The sequence below is a fragment of the Tachysurus fulvidraco genome, chromosome 26 (assembly GCF_022655615.1).
Source record: "Tachysurus fulvidraco isolate hzauxx_2018 chromosome 26, HZAU_PFXX_2.0, whole genome shotgun sequence".
Lineage (NCBI taxonomy): Eukaryota > Metazoa > Chordata > Actinopteri > Siluriformes > Bagridae > Tachysurus > Tachysurus fulvidraco.
Window position 1 is genome coordinate 834,520 of NC_062543.1, and position 20,000 is coordinate 854,519.

The 20,000-nt window shown below is 41.0% G+C and overlaps 1 protein-coding gene across 5 annotated transcripts in view; it reads left to right on the forward strand.

Moving 5' to 3' along the window:
* Positions 1–20,000, forward strand: part of zbtb20 (zinc finger and BTB domain containing 20) — an 85,587-nt gene that overhangs the window by 14,497 nt on the left and 51,090 nt on the right. For 3 of the 5 annotated variants that reach the window (XM_027159396.2, XM_027159397.2, XM_027159395.2), the window contains one exon: positions 1,082–1,190. The exons of 1 other annotated variant lie outside the window; for it this stretch is intronic. The gene's annotated coding sequence lies outside the window, so the exon portion shown is untranslated. Of the gene's footprint in view, positions 1–1,081; positions 1,191–5,928; positions 7,096–20,000 lie in introns of those variants that run through there. One more of the 5 variants, XM_027159400.2, reaches the window with a different exon arrangement.

Sequence of the window (20,000 nt, forward strand, 5' to 3'; positions counted from 1 at the left end):
CTGGTTGTGGTGAAATCTCCTCCCGGTGTCAGTCGGCTCCAGTGAACGGGACCGGTGTTGAGTTCCACCGTGCTGAGCCGATGGAACTCGGTGGATGAGGCACACTGAGGTGTGTAGCAGTGTAGAAGGTGCGGAGTTTGGAGTGAACCGAGTGAACCGGCTGCTGGAATGAAGCACACACTTGATACTGATTCTGTTTTGAAGTCTTTTTTTTTTTCTAAGCTCGAGGCTCAATCAGCGGATGGAAACCTGGATCCGTGTGGTACTTAAATGAATGCGCGTTTTGTTTGTGTTATGTATTTTCCATTGTGCTGGTATGTTCTCTCCAGCGAGCTCCAGATTCCCCGCATGCCTGTGGAATTTCGACTGATAACTCTGTATAAGCTCTTATTAGTATTTTTTTTTTTATTTCATTTTTCCTTTTTATCAGTACCTGAGGTATGAGAGCGGGTTTAGCGTGAGGATAATCCGTCGGCGTTTACGAAAACGACAGACGATCGCACGACATCTCGTGCCTCGACCTTTTGTTAACATGATTTGATTTGGCTCGGTGAAGTGACACCTTCTGCAAAACAATGAACGTTTTTTTTTTTTTGTTAATTTGTTTGCCGAAAGTGTGCCACTCGTTCCCGGTCCCGGATAAGGAGGCGGAGCCACGGAGCTCGGAAAGTTCCCCGGCAAAGCCGTTTAACCGTTTTCTGGTAAGGGTGTAAACAGTCTGATCCTATGGAAGGTTCTGGTTTGTGAAGGAACTCAACACACCTTGCTTGCAAAAGCGTAAATCCGGCACATTGCCGAGTGTGTTGTGTGTTTATTCACCAGCTCTTACACACCACGTGTGAGGACAGTCGTGTTCAGGCACGGAGGCTTTTTTTCTACATTGTGTAGGAATGAAACAATTGCAACCCACAGAGCAACGATCGTGTGTTCAGTTAACGACACCGTCTTAAAACACACACAGAGAAGTAAAGCGAACTCAGATGATGGCCGTCAAAATTTAGACTGTGTGTGTGTGTGTGTGTGTGTGTGTGTGTGGATATGTATCTCGTATGTGGAGATTAACTGTGTGTGATGTTCTCAGTGACAGATCTGGATCGTCTGATGAGAACGCACTCAGAGGAGCATCAGATGTGATCTTCGCAGCCGAGGGACGCTGGAGAGGAAGTGTGTTCTCCATCCGAGAGTGAGAGGTGAGATCGGCGCTCTGATTCAGCTGATCTTTACTCCACCACGTGTCTGCTGCCTTCTTATTTCTCATTCTGCCCCTCCTTCTTCTTCTTCTTCTTATTATTATTATTATCAGTCGTGTCACTGGAGCTGTGTCTCAACTCACTCCCTGAGTTCGTGCACTTCATTAGTCCCTACGGCGCATTATAAGGGTGCAGCCGCCGCTCACTACCTGCGTTTTCTGCACACTGTCTTGTAGCTAAAAATTACAGCGATGGAGGTCTGTTTAAATCTTGTGTACAAACGTTTAGGTTTCATGTAAATGACCTCTGGTCCGTCCGGAGATTGTGGTTTTTGGGTCAGCAGGTGACTTATAATTTGAAGTGTTTATGTTTTTGTCACAGTCCCCGTTTCCTCCCTCTCTGCCGCCCCCTACGTAGTGAACGAGTGAGTGAGGGAGAGCAGTTTTAGACACAGCATGTGGTTCATCTGATGCAACACTGTAAAATCCTACCCAGACTGCTGAAACATGCTCTGATCTGAGATCAGACGGAGCAGTCGAGTCTCGGATCAGATGCACGGCTAAAGCAAGCTGATCCCAGACCAGGCGGAAAGGCAGGGGAAAAAACTGAAACAGAGCGATCTGGAAAAAAGGTCAGAAAAACTTCACGATCCGATCCCAGATCAGTCAAAAACGTTTAGTGGTCCAATTACGGATCAGTGCGTAAAATGTGATACTTTACGAAGTTTTGTTGTCTGGTCAAAGATAAATCTAAAAATATACAAGATCCGATCCCAGATCAGTCCGAAAAGCTTCACGAAACCGAGGCCAGATCAAACACAGAGCACTTTTATCTGGCAGCTTTCTAAAAGCCACATGAGCCCAAAAGACCAAAAGGGTTCTGTCCCAACTCAGTGTGAAAGGCTGTGAGATCTGATCCCAGATCAGTCCAAAAGGCCCACTTTGGGTTCAGGTGTAAGTTACCTGTTGTTGTTGCATAACCACGAAAAACACAATGAGTCCTTTTTCTTCTCAGTAGAAGAGCATGTTTGTCAGCCTTACAGCTGTTGCAGATTTATGCAGACTTGCGAATGGTCCTGGTGTTTATCGTAGCTGAGCTCCAGATCCGTTCCTAAAAGTCCTGCTGTAACTGATTCATAAAACCTGGAGATCTGCTCCATGTCGCACTGAGCTGTTTCCTCGTTTTCAGGATGGTTTAAGGGGGAGAAAAAAAAGACAGTCTCCCAAATGGGTTTGTGTGAATCTCCTCTAAGAGCCGAGTGTGCGAGTGCGTGGAGTTTTGGCATTGTGGGTCCTCTCGAGAGTTTTGCATTTGCAGAGGAATTCTCTGTACACACTGTGGCATTGTTCTTCCACACGCGATTCACCGTGTTCTCTGAATTGGGCTGCACAGTGTTTTTCCATCATGTCTGTGGTTGGGGGTCTCATTGGGAGCACTGTGTGTGTGTGTGTGTGTGTGTGTGCGCGCGTGCATGCATATGTGATATGGCAGCGGCATTAAACGAGAGCTCTTAATATAGGCACTGACTATAACACACCGTCTGGCTCCTCGATAAAGCTACACGGCTTACACACACTCCGCTCCGCGGCACACACTCGTCTCCCGTCGAGCAACAGCTGAGACTATTAAGCAGGGGAAACACTCCACGGAAAAGCCCATCGCGGCAGACATTTGCGTGCGCGCACGTGCACAGGTTTGACCCTCACATGGCCCTGCTGCTCGTGTGTGTGAATGTCAGAGCGTGCGTCAGGCCTTGGCTCATGCTGCAGGCGAGTGTATATCGTTCCTCTTCACCTCAGACGACTCGTATACGGAGGGAGAGACACACACACACACACACACACCCCCACACACACACACACACACACACTATATGCTCTAGCTACCTTCCTCACACACCCTTTACCACAAAACAAGTTTCACAGTGTCATGTTTTCATCTGATCTCATCACACTGTCAGAACGATCAGCTCGTAGAACTAGAAGTTGTGTTAAAGTTGTGTGACTTTATGTGTGCAGCACGGCTCTAAAATGTCTTTCATAAAAACGCAATAAACCAAAACACAAATAAAACAGCAGCTTACAGTAAACCAAACTTTACTAAGAAAAGCGAGTGCTGTGTTTTTAGACGTTTCGTGCTCTGACCTGTCTGTAGCTCTGTGATTTTATACTTCTCTTGTTGTTTACTCGCTGTGTTCATTCGCTTTCTGTTACTCCTATGGGCTGTATGTCTGCTAGCTGTCAATCAACAGCTACACACAATATACACACTAAACGCACTATACACACTATACATCATATACACACTATACACACTATACATCATATACACACTACACACACTATACATCATATACACACTATACACTATATACACACACCATATACACACGAGACAGACAGATACACACGAGACACGAGAGACACACACAGAGAAACAACGAGACACAGATGAACACACAGAGACAACACGATAACACGAGAGACACACGAGACAGCAGAGACACACAGAGACAACAGAGACAACACGAGACACACGAGACACACGAGAGACACACACAGAGAACACAGAGAGAACAAACACACAGAGAACAGAAGAGACACACAGATACACAGAGACACACGAGACACAGAGAAACACACAGAGACACACACACAGAGACACACGAGACACAGAGACACACGAGACACGAGAGACACACCAGAGACACACGAGACACACAGAGACACACGAGACACACCAGAGACACACCAGAGACACACGAGACACGAGATACACACGAGACACACCAGAGACACACACACCAGAGACACACGAGACACGAGAGACACACTAGACACACCAGATACACACTAGACACGAGAGACACACGAGACACACCAGAGACACACGATACACAGAGACACACGAGACACGATAGATACACGAGACACACCAGATACACACGAGACACGAGAGAACACTATACACACCATATACACACTATACACACCATATACACACTATACACAATATACACACCATATACACACTATACACTATATACACACTATACACACCATATACACAATATACACACCATATACACACTATACACAATATACACACCATATACACACTATACACCGTATACACACCATATACACACTATACACACCATATACACACTATACACACCATATACACACTATACACACCATATACACACTATACACAATATACAAACCATATACACAATATACACACCATATACACACAATGCACACACTATACACACCATATACACACCATATACACACTATACACACCATATACACACTATACACACTATACACACTCTATACACACCATATACACACTCTACACTATATACACACTATACACACCATATACACACTATAAACACTATACACACCATATACACACTATACACCATATACACACTATACATACTCTATACACACCATATACACACTATACACTGTATACACACTATACATCCCATATACACACTATACACACCATATACACACTATAAACACTATACACACCATATACACACTATACACTATATACACACAATATACACACTATACACTATATACGCACTATACACTATATGCACCATATACACACCATATACACACTATACACACTATACACACCATATACACACTATACACTATATACACCATATACACACTATACACTATATACACCATATACACTATATGCACCATATACACACCATATACACACTATACACTATATACACACCATATACACACTATATACACTGTATACACACTATACACTATATGCACCATATACACACCATATACAAATCTATATACACTGTATACACACTATACACTATATACACACCATGTACACACTATACGCTATATACACACCATGTATAAACTATACACATTATACATACTGTACACTATATACACAGCATATATACACTATACACACCATATACACACTATACACACCATATACACACTATACACTATATACACACCATACACTATATACACACCATATACACTCTATACGCAGCATATATACACTATACACACACACTATACACACCATATATTCACCCATATGAGGATGAGGTTCCCCTTTGAGTCCGATTCCTCTCAAGGTTTCTTCCTTACCAATTTAAGGGAGTTTTTCCTTGCCACTGCTGCCTGAGTCAGCTCAGACTTGCTCATTGGGGATAAATACATATACATATATACATACACATATACATACATACACACACACATACACACTGTGAACTATATATATCTTGAATTTTTTACTATATTAATTCTCTATATTTCTCCTTATGTTTAGCTTCTGTTGTATGTTTATGTTCCTGTAAAGCTGCTTTGAGACAAAAGCCCATTGTAAAAAGCGCTATACAAATAAACTTGAATTGAATATATACACACTCTGTACATACAATATACAAGTTATACACACATGTTCACACTATACACACACTATGCACACCAAATATACACTATACACAGCCTGTACACCTCATGTACACACTATACACACTGTACATACTATATACACACTATACACATGTTATACACACTATGTACACACTATACACTATACACACAATATACACACCACATTATATATACACTATACACACGCTATAGACACAATGTACATGCTATACACACATTTATATGCAGAAAACTAAACACACACTATACAGAATACTCACTATACAAAAGTATAAATTCCTTCAGTTCGAGGTGTGTGTGAGGTGAAGGAGGTGAACGTCGATGCGAACGTTCCCTCGTCAGTAATTCTCTTTATGGAGTTCAGATATTTTAGAAAGGATCTTTGGCTTGTAGAATAAACACAACATAAACTTATGAGCAGTTTTCGTTTGTAAGTGCAGAGTGAAAAGGGTTTGTGTTTTGGCTCTGTGATATCTGGAGTGGTTGTGGTGAGAGACGGATAAAAACACGAGATTACTGGTTACATTAATCATCCTGCTCGCTGGCGTAGTGTAAAAAAAAACAGAAAGTGTGTGAGAATTCTTTTTAATGCTTTTAAATGATACACACCTCACGTCACAAGAGAAGACTCTTTTCAGATTTTCAGGTGGTTGCTAACTTTGAGCTACAATTAATGATTTAAAAGAAAAATACTGAGAAAAACATGTTCCGTCACAGGTGGGAGCGTCGTTTAAAAAAGATCATAATTAGTTGGGGGTTTTTTTTTTCAATCTGCACTGCGGTGTTAACCGAGTGACTGTCGCGGATGTTAATCTATTAATCTATACGGCCGAACGTTCTCTCGGAGCCGCGGACGTAACACACGGCTAGCTCCTGCTTTTTTTCACTCAATAGAATTCCTGAACGAAGTTTCTGAGCGAGATTTCAAACACAAAGGCGGCTCTATAAAGTGTGTAAGTGCAGCGTAGATTGTTGAATATAAACAGGACAGCCGTGCTGTGTTTGGCCTAAACACTGGGCCGTGAGTCGCGTTTCCATTGAAACAGCACACAGATGGCACGGACAAGCTGCCAACAGTATTTTTGCATGAACACATAGATAAAAACCTGTCAGGCAGTTGATGGTTAATAACCAAATTTCTTTACCAAACATATTTTGTTTAGGCAAAGAGACAGGGTGCGCAGGCAGTGCGTCGGCCCTTTAAATCCATACGCGAGCAGGCAGGCGTTTCACCCCGCGTGAGAAATGTATCTTGGATTCTAATAGGGAAGTTGTGCGTTTGCCAAGGTGCATGCGTGTGTCCTCAGCTAACCCCGGCACCCATATGGCGCTCGGCAGAGTCCACGTGAGGATCGCTGTGAGTTTCTGGAGGGAAAAATATCTGGAAGTGGTTTGTAAAAGAGAGATGAAAAAATAAAACAGAGGTAGGCGAAGCATTCTCTCTGGCAGCGGTGCCAAGTTTACTTCTGATTTGTTTACAGCCGCTGTGTGTGTATGTCTCTCGCTCTTTCTCTCTCTCTCTCCCCCTTTTTCTCTCTTTCTCTCTCTCTCTCTCTTTCTCTCTCTCTCGCTGTGTGAGAAACGGGGCCTGGGTCGGTAAGAGGAGGGAGCTGCACTCATGCTCGGCACAAAGACTCACACTGTCCTCCATTTTGGAGAAGAGGGCAGCCTGCAACTCGTCTGCTGTGCAGAGTCTCGGAAGAATTCGCAGGCACACAATACAGAAAGGGAAATGTAAGAAACAAGAAATAAACACAAAGAAGGAACAATCAGCGTGTGCGTCTGTGAGCAGGTCGTTATTACGCCTGGTGCAAACGTGGCTCTGGAGCGTCCCGGCGCCGGGGCTGCAGGCGGCGGCAGGTAGAAGCTGGCGTGTTCTTGCAGCCCGTGGAGGCGGCCTGTGCTTTATGGGAAGTGGCTCTGTGTAGTTTGGACTCTGCCTTCTCACACACCCCATCAACAGCGAGCGTCTGATAAAGTTCTAGACCATAAAGCAGATTATTAGTTAGCGTACACTACACAAAGCTGCTGATTACCGATGTGGTTAATATTAACTGGGATTCTTATTAACCAACGAGGTTCCTAACGCTAAGTGTACTGACATGTTCAGCACTTTCACTCAGTCAGGAGGTGAAGTTTTTACAGCCAAATGTTTTATTTATAAAATAATAAAATGATCGGAGTGTGACGTCCCTCCGTCTCACCGAACCGCCGGACTTTCAGTTTCACTACGTTGTCTCGGGGAAAAAAAGATCAGATTCTGGGTTTATTATTCTCTCTCTCTCTCTCTCTCTCTCTCTCTCCTTCTCCCTTTCTCTCTTTCAGTCTCTTTCTCGATTAGAGTGATTGCCATTTTTTTTTTTTATTATTTGACTGATATCTTCCGATTCCGATCTTTAATATCGAAGTGGCCCAGATGTCCTTTAGTATTTATTATTTAGATGCAGTGTGTGTGTGTGTGTGTGTGTGTGTGTGTGTGTGTGTGTGTGTGTGTGTGTGTGTGTGTGTAAAGAGGGCCGGGTTAAGGGAGCCAGGCCGGATCGAGTGTGTGTATCCAGCCAGCTGCAGGAGAGAGGAGACATTTTGTTGTCTTTCGCAGAGCGAGGGAGTGAGAGAGGTGCACCGACCTGTTGCCAGGACAAATGGTGTTGCCAAGACAATTTGGCAGAGACGTGCCTTTTTTTCTCCCTCCCTCCCTCTATCGTTTTCTCTCTCTTGTTCCCTCCCTCATTTACTCCCCTCTCTCTCTCTCTCGCTCTACTCTCTTGCTCTGTCCCTCTCTCTATTTCTCTCTCTTTCTCTCTCTCGCTCTCTTTCTCGCTCTGTCCCTCTCTCTATTTCTCTCTCTTTCTCTCTCTCTCTCTCTCTCTCTCTCTCTCTCTCTCTCTCTCTCTCTCTCTCTCTCGTTCTCATTCTGTTTTTTTCAGTGACTGACGACAGCAGCTGCTTCATGAGCACGCAGCATATGGGCCGATGTTTATATACTATTAACGAGCGTGTACTACAGCCTCTCTTTCGTCTCCTTCCCTCCTGCACACTCACTCCTTCCATCCTACTCGTATATATACTTAGAGAGGAATTCTGGGAATGGCCGTTGTTTATCACAGTCTCTAACGTTCCAGAGTCTAAATTATCCCCCTTCCTCATTTTCTTCCACCTTCCCTTATCCTTCCTCTTCCTCCTCCTGCCATGTAAACTTTTCTCCAGGCTTTGAATGAAGCAGCTCGGTTCGTTCAGCTCTTTAACGTCAGCCTCGTGATTCTCCCATAATGCAATTTTGTCGTGTCATGGTTTTAAAAACAGACAGACAGACAGAGTGAAGAGAATGTCCAGTGTCTCCAGTAACATCTGTATCATCTCTAAACCAGTTTATTATATATGGAGACACATGCTCTTTAAATATTACATTACATCTCCTTTTAAACACTTTATTTGAAGAGCTGCCCAGAATAAAAACCCTTCATCCTATCGAAGCGTCCATTTTAAACTAAATCACGACCGGTTATCGACACGCCGACGTACATTTTACGCTACACAACACTTCTGACGAGGCTTTAAATGAAAGTGGAGGAAATGTCTTCTCTTTCAAAAATCTTCACCTTTTTTGTTTTTCTCTTTTCTTCCTCTCTGCACAGCATTTAGCTCATTCGATAAAGGAAATAATAAGCGACGGTGTGTTTTTGCGAGGCTTTGTCGCAGAAGGTCAGGTTTCTTTTTGGGCCGTCAGTTTTTTGTTTTTTGTTTTTTTTATTATTTTTTATTTTTTTTCTCTTCGGCAGATTGAGAATTATTCATCGGGATTACGAGCAAAACAACGCCTTTTGTTCGGCCGAGCACTTAAAGCTTCACGTTGCTCAATGAACAACCAACTCTGTTGTCTGTACGGATTTTTCTGTTTATGGTGTACACACACACACACACACACACACACACACACACACACACACACACACACACACACACACACACACAGGTATAAACCTGCTTCTGTGCCATATACTTGCACTCTGGTTTTCACAAAGATTTCACAAAGAAAAAAAAAAAATCAAAAGTGGTCTCAACCAAGGTCAATCATTTCCACAAGACTCTAATCATCTTATCCCGAGTGTTGAAATATTCTCATTCAGTGCTTCCTGTTCTCCTTTGTTACACTGAGAGTTTCTTTATGAACTGGGCCAGTTATACAACATGCTGCTGATGTAACACTATAAAACATTAAAGCAACAGGCAGAGAGTGTGTGTGTGTGTGCGTGTGTGTGTGTGTGTGTGTGTGTGTGTGTGTGTGTGTGTGTTTCCCCTGTTTATGATTCTACAGCTTAACTTTTGCACCTGTGAATATTCACACACAAACAGTACAGCTCTAAACCTCCCAAGTCCTTTAACCTCTTTAGGCTTTTTGTCCGGTTCTGCTTGCCATAGCTGTGGGGTTTTTCCAAACAATGAGGTAGAATCACTTCAAGAATTTGAATCACAAGCTCTTGTTTACTTCTGCATATGTCACTTGTATGGCCTGTTTCTATTCTGGTCCTGATGTACCTTTAATTCTACAGTATTCCTGTTGTCTGTTGTCCTGCTGCGCTGCTTGTAGTTGTGGGTTTCGTTCCAGTTTAATGGTCACTGCTTGAAGAATTTCCACCTGCACTTCTTGGAACTTGTGTGATGGAAATAATTAAAGGAGCGTTTGAGCTGAAAATCTGCATTAAGATTAGAGTTTCAGGCCTGCTGTCACCCCCCGTCTGTGCCCCGTCTGTGTGATGTCTGTGTGAGGTCTGTGACTTGTCTGTGTGACGTCTGTGTGATGTCTGTGTGGGGTCTGTGTAAGGTCTGTGCCCCGTCTGTGTGATGTCTGTGTGAGGTCTGTTACTCGTCTGTGTGACGTCTGTGCCCCGTCTTTGTGATGTCTGTGTGAGGTCTGTGACTCGTCTGTGTGACGTCTGTGCAAGGTCTGTGACTCGTCTGTGTGACGTCTGTGACCCATCTGTGTGATGTCTGTGTGATGTCTGTGACCTGCCTTTGTGACGTTTGTGACCCGTCTGTGTGATGTCTGTGTGAGGTCTGTGTAAGGTCTGTGACTCGTCTGTGTGACGTCTGTGCCCCATCTGTGTGATGTCTGTGTAAGGTCTGTGTAAGGTCTGTGACCTGTCTGTGTGATGTCTGTGTGAGGTCTGTGTAAGGTCTGTGACTCGTCTGTGTGACGTCTGTGACCCGTCTGTGTGATGTCTGTGTGAGGTCTGTGCAAGGTCTGTGACTCGTCTGTGTGACGTCTGTGCCCGTCTGTGTGATGTCTGTATGAGGTCTGTGTAATGTCTGTGTAAGGTATGTGATCAAACTGTGTGATGTCCGTGACATCTGTGACCCATCTGTTTGATGTCTGTGACCTCTCTGTGTGACGTCTGTGACCCGTCTGTGTGATGTCTGTGACCTGTCTATGTGATGTCTGTGACCCGTCTGTGACCTGTATGTGACAGTGCAATAAAAAGAATGTTTAACTATTAAAGCTACAATCACAATAGTTTTTGGCCCGTTTGTGTTACAGTAGTTGTATTTTTGGCCCATTTGTGATACACTAGACATATTTTTTGCCTGTTTGTGTTAAACTAGATGTGTTACAGTAGTTAAATTTTTGGACTGTTGACATCTACACATACATTTACTAGACAGAATATACATAAAAGAGCTCCACGATCAAGGAGTGTAACGGAAGCAGAGAGCTGTTGTAGCTTTTTCACATACACACTGAGCCAAATAACAAAATGTCAGTGTTCTATCATTATTTATTTTTCTTAGTGACTATACTAACCATTTTACTAATACAGAGAGAACTGCTGTCTTCTTTAGCATCTTCTTGGGCGAGAGGCCCAGATACTCCTCTTTCAAATGTCTTGTAAGGTCCTCCGGTCTGAAGCGCCGACTGCACACTCATAAACATTCATAATTTATAGGCAGTATATAGAACACTGTAATGTTCATAAACAGAGAGAGATTTCTAACCTGGTCAGAAAGTGACACGCACACACTGGCAACGAGCTGCTTGGTTAAAATCTGACTAAAGTACATATTGAGAGTTTATTTAGGAGCGACTGACGAAAAAGCTCGGATGTTCTCCGAGGGTATTACGGATTAGCTCTAAGAGACAGGGAGTGCTTGTTAATTTTAACGGCGTAACTCTAGAAGGTCCTTATTGATAATTGGCATCCTGTCAGTGGATGTCTAAAAGTCCAGACACATGTACAGTACACATCTCATAGAAACGCAGAGCGCTTACACTAGACTAGAGAAATGACTAAAGGTATACAGGTCTCAGGACGCTTACTGTTGTGTTGTTTGTGGGCATGTTACAATTTGTTTTATGATGAAGTGTGTGATCAGGTGCCTCCCAAACAGATGCCAGCAATTCTTTTGTAAGCCAAAGAAAGTTAGTTAACTTTGTTATTGGCAGTTGCTTAAAAACAGCACAAATATAATACGAGATACGTAGTGAAATGAGCTCAGCACGCTGATGCTCCGTTGCATTCTGGGTATTATATCCATGTCACATGAGATGTTTAAATCTAGTTTTATGTCAGAATTTATCTTTGAATCATAGTTTTACTGCCTGAATTGTAGAGTAAAACAGCATTTATATAAATGATTAAAGCTGCAGTATGTGGATTAAACGTTGACTCATAAAGTATTAGTCACAGACGTCCAGCTTTGTTGTAGATGTCCGGCCTGCCATATTGAATACTGATGCCGGACATGATTAAGGTCTCCAGCATTTTAGTGATTTTATCGATTTCTATAGCAGTGAGTCTTACATAGCCTATATAAAGCTCACTAAAGTGCTGTTATTCCTGGATAATTGATTCGACTCTTATTGTGTTATTTACAGACAAGTATCAACTTGGTCTCAAACATTTTATTCTGTGACGTGTCATTAAATCATGTTGAAATCCAAATGGAAATTTTGATAGACGACCTAAAATTTTATAGCAGGAATATGAAATGTACTGATTATATGTTTCGGGACACAGCCTTTGACCTAGGATTTAATATTTGTCTGTATTTTGGAGGTTTGTAGGTTTCTTTGTGAAGGGAAAGTTTTCTTTTATATTCATATTCTTCTTCTTCGTCTTTTTATGATGAGATTGATGATGGTGGTGGTGGTGGTGGTGGTGGTGGTGGTGTTGGTACAAAGGTGGGATGGATTTCTGGCACCTGCTTCCAGTTGACAAGGAGGGAATAGGAAATCTCTAACGGCTAATCTTCAAATGCAAATCAATCAAATGCCTGGAACATAGCTAAAGGGGGAAAGAAAAGAAAACAGTGCTAAAGGTCAACCGAGAGAGCGCCGGCACTTTTATGCGACTGAAAGGCCTTTGTCTTTGAGCTTCTCACCTTTTCATATGAGAGGGATTTGACGGTGGAAAGATCTCATAGTCGTTATTATTCATAGTCTTATTTATTTATTTTCTCTCTTTTTTTCCCTCCCTCTCTCTCTCTCTCTCTCTCTCTCTCTCTCTCTCTCTCTCTCTCTCTCTCTATCTTTCACACACACACACACACACACACACACACACACACACACACACACACACACACACACACACACACACACACACACACTCATGGCCCCATTCAGCTGCTACGAAGCACTTCAGCCCAACCTGCCCTTAAAGTAGATGACTCTTCAGCGACCAGTCTTTTTTTTTTTTTTTTTTTTTTTTTTTGAGCTTTAGCTTTATGATCCTGGCTTCTTTTTGTCATGCTGGTTATTGACTGTCATTCTTGAGTTTTGTGCCACATTTCTGTGCCTATTTATCCTCCAGAAGCACAGATGTAACCACACTCACCATCCTTATCTCAACGAGACATCTCTGTACTATATATATATATATATATATATATATATATATATATATATATATATATATATATATATATATATATATATATATATATAGAGAGAGAGAGAGAGAGAGAGAGAGAGAGAGAGAGAGATAGATAGATAGATAGATAGATAGATAGATAGATAGTACAAAATAGTACTAAAATATATCGTATAAAATATAGTACTAAAATATAGTATAATATATATATTTTTATATTAGTGTCCAATTATTATTACAGTAAAGACTAACATTTATAGTAAAGTAAAGACATTATTACAGTAAAGACTAACATTTTATATGTTTAAAAATAAATGATTGTGTTCCGCTTTACTATTACACTTTAGCAAACATTCATTTTAATTTTAACCTCACAATACGATTATTATTACAGATAAGACTAACATTATTGTGTTTAAAAATATCAACATCAACATCAGCAAACATTACCTTTACCTTTACATTACCTCACAGATAGATACATTACCTCAAATATTATCATTACCTCACAGATAGATACATTGCCTCAAAGATTATTAACATTACTTCACAGATACATTACGTCAAATCTTCTTCTTCTTTCGGCTTTTCCCTTCAGGGGTCGCCACAGCGAATCATCTCTCTCCACCTATCCCTATCTTCTGCATCCTCAACACTTGCACCCACTAGCTTCATATCCTCATTAATTACATCCATAGATACATTATGTCAAATATTATTAACATTACCTCAAAGAATATTAACATTACCTCAACTATTAAAATTACCTCACAATACAATTATAATTACAGATAAGACCAACATGATTGTGTTTAAACATAAAACATTATTTGTTACACTTTACTATTACAGTCAGAATTACAGGACTCGTCTCAAGCATTAATTTTACCTCAGAGATAGATACATTACCTCAAAGATTATTAACATTATCTCACAGATAGATACATTACTTCATGGATAGTTATATTACCTCACAGATAGATACATTACCTCACAGATTATTAACAGTACCTCACAGATAGATACATTACCTCACAGATAGATACCTTACCTCAAATATTATTATCATTACCTCAGAGATAGATACATTACCTCAAAGATTATTAACATTACTTCACAGATACATTACATTACATACATTACTACACGGATAGTTACATAACCTCAAAGATTAACATTACCTCCCAGATTGTTACATTACCTCAAAGATTAATATTACCTCGCAATACAATAATAATTACAGACAAGACTAACATTATTGTGTTTAAAAATAAAACATTATGTGTTACACTTTACTATTACAGTCAGCATTACAGGACCCATCTCAACACTAATTTAGCAAACTTTAATTTTACCTCAGAGATAGATACATTACCTCATGGATAGTTACTGTATATTACCTCACAGATAGATACATTGCCTCAAAGATTATTAACATTACTTTACAGATACATTACGTCAAAGATTATTAACATTACCTCAAAGATTATTAACATTACCTCACAGATTGTTACATGACCGCAAAGATTATTAAATTACCTCACAGATAGATACATTAGCTCAAAGATAGACACATTACCTCACAGATTATTAACATTACCTCACAGATAGTTACATTACCTCAAAGTCTATTAACAGTACCTCACAGATAGATACATTACCTCACAGATAGATACTTTACCTCAAAGATTATCATTGCCTCACAGATAGATACATTGCCTCAAAGATTATTAACATTACCTCACAATACAATTATAATTACAGATGACTAGCATTATTGTGTTTAAAAATTAAACATTATTTGTTACACTTTACTATTACAGTCAGCATTACATGACCCATCTCAACACTAATTTAGCAAACTTTAATTTTACCTCAGAGATAGATACATTACCTCATGGATAGTTACTGTATATTACCTCACAGATAGATACATTGCCTCAAAGATTATTAACATTACTTTACAGATACATTACGTCAAAGATTATTAACATTACCTCACAGATTGTTACATGACCGCAAAGATTATTAACATTACCTCACAGATTGTTACATGACTGCAAAGATTATTAACATTACCTCACAGATAGATTCATTAGCTCACAGATAGACACATTACCTCACAGATTATTAACATTACCTCACAGATAGTTACATTACCTCAAAGTCTATTAACAGTACCTCACAGATAGATACATTACCTCACAGATTAACATTACCTCACAATACAATACAATTATAATTACAGATGACTAGCATTATTGTGTTTAAAAATTAAACATTATTTGTTACACTTTACTATTACAGTCAGCATTACAGGACCCGTCTTAAAACTAATTTAGCAAACATTAATTTTACCTCAGAGATAGATACATTACCTCACAGATTATTAACATTATCTCACAGATAGATACATTATCTCATGGATAGTTATATTACCTCACAGATAGATACATTACCTCACAGATTATTAACATTATCTCACAGATAGATACATTATCTCATGGATAGTTATTATTACCTCACAGATAGATACATTACCTCAAAGATTATTAACATTACCTCACAGATAGTTACATCAGTAAGTCGTATCAGTTAATGAGGTCTGAGGAAGATCAGGGGTGAAGACTGAAGAGTTCTCTGTAGACGGACACTACTCACCTCATCCTTATATACATTTACACAAAAAGAAAACCATTCTCACATCCTGTTTCCAACAATGCTCTGTACTGCTATGCATGTGTATCCTGTTTCTTTACCTCACATTCTCATCTCTCTACATTAGTCACCTAAATGTACGGCTTGTTCCTGCTGTCACGCATTACACCAGATACACAAACATATGTAAGGTCATATCGATCCGATTAGGACCTCAGTGTTTCTCACACACACACACACACACACACACACACACACACACACACACACACACACACACACACACACATACAGAAACACTCTCCTTACTGAGACACTGTACACTGATTGTACTTCCATACATCTATAACACTGAGGATTAAACACGATCAAATATGAGTATGCACATTTTGGGGTTAAAATGTTCAATAATATATGCCGTTATAGCTAGATTGGAACGTTACTTCATGTTTATTTGTTCACCAGCTTTCTTTTTCCATCGTGGCGTCGGTAACACAAAAAAACGTAGCTTCTCACGTTATGGTGAAATAGTAAAAAAAAAAAATCTTTAACAGAAAGATCCCAGGTTTTTCTCTGTTTTGAAGCACTGACACCGGAGGCTCCTCCCACAAACCTTACACCTTACTCCTGAACAGATCTACAATCAGACATGTCTTGTAAATTCAGTGCAGTTTCTGTGTATGAGCTGTTACTATGGAAACCGTAGAAGTATAATGCGATATACCATAATGTGATATATTTGTGTATACGTTTCAGTCCTGGTGTCAGGTCTCCTCTCTCATAACGGCTTCCTGTGTTTGCTTAGCGAAGATTGATGATGATGTCATTCCTGGAATCACGTCGGAGCCGGCGTTCCAGCGTCAGGGTCACGGCCGTACCTCTGGGAGCGGCTCAGGTTCCACATTCCCCCCAGTTCCTGTTTCCTTTTAATGTTACAGTCACTGGGGATATATAGATAGATTATATACGTAGTCATAGTGCACTTTAGTGTATGCAATTATATGATGCACTCATGGTGTGTTTGAGTGTACAGTTACTGACTGTAGCCCATCTGTTGGCCTCTGAAAAGTATTGGCACCCCCCCTCTTACCGCTGTACATCAGTAGTAAAGCCAGGCGCTGCTACACCGAACAGATATTTTGTGGGTGGAAGTTCATTCTCAGGACAGAAGTGACACTGACGTGGTCATGAGTGTGTGTTTGTGTGTGTGTGTGTGTGTGTGTGTGTGTTTGTGTGTGTGCATGTGTGCACTACAGTGACCTGTATTGTTGGTACTGATGATAAAATGATTATATACTTGGGAAACTCATTATCAGAGTCAGTCTCCTAATGAGTGCTTGTCTTTACTCACTTATTATTAGCACAGAGAGGGACACTGAGGCGTAACCTTACGCTATATGTCATTATCGATATTGCAGTTATATATAGGTGCATCATGATATGGCATAAGATTCCACACCCCAAAAGGACAGCCATAAAAATAAAACCTCACTCGCAGCTCGGGCCGACCGGCCAGTTTCGACATTTTAACCGAATCTCCAACACACGCTAACGAGAGAACGCAAACCACCGAAAACCTCGCTTTAGTTTTTAATCAGCCGAGGAGTTCTGGCACAGCACAACGCCCTCAGAACTGGAGCCTTCTCACACGTGTTCACACTCCCCTCAGTGCCAAAATTCCTGCCGTTCAGCCGCACGGATGGTGCGAGCTCATCGCTGCCGTGTTACAGTGTAACGAGAAAACACGTCGAGCCGCATTTCTCCGTTTAATCACAATGAGCAGCTCATTCACCAGTTCTGCTTAATCACAGGGCAAATCATCCTCGCTCCGCAGGCCCCTGTGTGTGTGTGTGGGTGTGTGGGTGTGTGTGTGTGTTTCTCATTTCTAATTTATCCGGGATAATTATAACTAGCAGCACCTGATTACTTTGGAAACTAATCAATGGCTCCGTCCCAAATGCTGCAATCCATTTCTAGTTAGTGTTCATACTGCAGCGTGGGATATTTTAGGAAGCGTTTCACTCCACAGCGCCGCTGAATTCTGGACTCTGATTGGTGGTCACGTGTCGATTAATTGCGTCTAATAGCCGCTCTGACTGTAGACAGTAGTTTATATTAATGAAGGAGGCGTTTATGGAAGGAGTCTCCACTCTCGGTGTTCTGTAACAGACAGAAGTAAAGCTGAAACTTCTTCAGGACACAAAGGTTTACGTGTAGAGAGAGAATAAAGAGAAGCTGGTGCAGGAACGAATGGTTGGAGCTGCTGGAACGTAAGCGACAGCGTGACTCGTGGATCTATTGTATGATATGGAAGACTGCGGTGTAATCAGCTTGTGTTAACAGTGACTCAGCTTCATCACACCATACTGTCACCACACACACACACACACACACACACACACACACACACACACAGAGTTTATCCCTGTTAGCTTATGTTCTGAAGCTTGATGTCATATAATAGCTACTTTATTTCATTTAAGAATATGATTTTTTCAGAATTTCTAATATCCACCCACCCTCAAAAAGCTCCACAACCACAGGACAGAAATTTCCCCTGAGCCTTAACCTCGCCACCGGCAACAGACACTTGAGATGAATTTGCTGTACTTTTTTTTTTTGTTGTTGAAAAAGTCAGCAGTGCAATAAGCAGCTGGAAAGCTGAAGCACAGTCATGTTTCAAATCCAGGCCATCACTTTAGTGATTGAAGCTGTACACAGGGGTCAAAGGTGAAGAGCTGAGGGAGCACGGCGAGCTCTGGTGGGTGTTCCACTACATCTCTGTGCCCAAACGCATCGATTTATTTCTTTATTTCTCTTTAAAGGTTTCTCATGAACTTCTCCTTCTTTCGAGTCGTCAGCTTTCTGTTTTTTTATTGTTTATGCTATATAATTATGGGGGATTTTTTGAGGATGAAAATCCGGCAGTTGCTACGGTACGCCTGTAGCTCCATGATAAGACGCTAATTGTGTGTGTGTGTGTGTGTGTGTGAGAGAGCATCAGCTCCAGGGTTCGAGCGGTTCAGCGGTCCGTCACATGAGCAGTCAAATGGTTCACCTTCTGTTGAAGCGGCTTTGTGAAACGTCACATTCATGCAAACTGCCAAACAATCACGAGACGCCGTCTGAAATGTAGCACAATCACAATTTTATACAACACTCCCGTTTTTGTTTTTTATTTATTTATTTACTTATTTATTTATTATTTATTGTTGGTGGATTTGAGGTGAGACACAGAGTGCTAAATAATGTGCTGCTAATTCTCTGGCAGATTTGATTTATTTATTCTTTTCCGTCGTTCTTGATTTCTTTTTTCTTACAGTTCTCTCTCTCTCTCTCTCTCTCTCTCTCTCTCTCTCTAATATACATATATGATTATAGTGCTGATTATTTTCAGCACACACTGACACTAAGCCCACCTCTTCATCTCATCTCGTATGGCAGTCACGTTTCTGAGATTTTGAGGATGTAAAGTGTGGTAAGTGAACGAGTGATTGTCTAAATGCGTTCTCTTAACGAGTTTTTGTTTGTGGTGTTTATTGGCATTGTTATTGCTATAACAATTAGCTGTAATTAAGCCGGGTTACTGCTGGAGGTCACATTACCGTTAGCGCTAATGAGAGAGGACTGACATTACTGCATCAACCCTTTAGCACCGTGATTAGCTTCCGGAAATTCAGCCACGAGCACGGCGTCATAAATAAAAACACACAGGAGGGAATCAAAAGCTGCTCCATCACTGAGTTTCCAGACCGCTCGCGTTTACAGCCTTATTTCAGTCCAAAGTTTTATTTACATGTTAG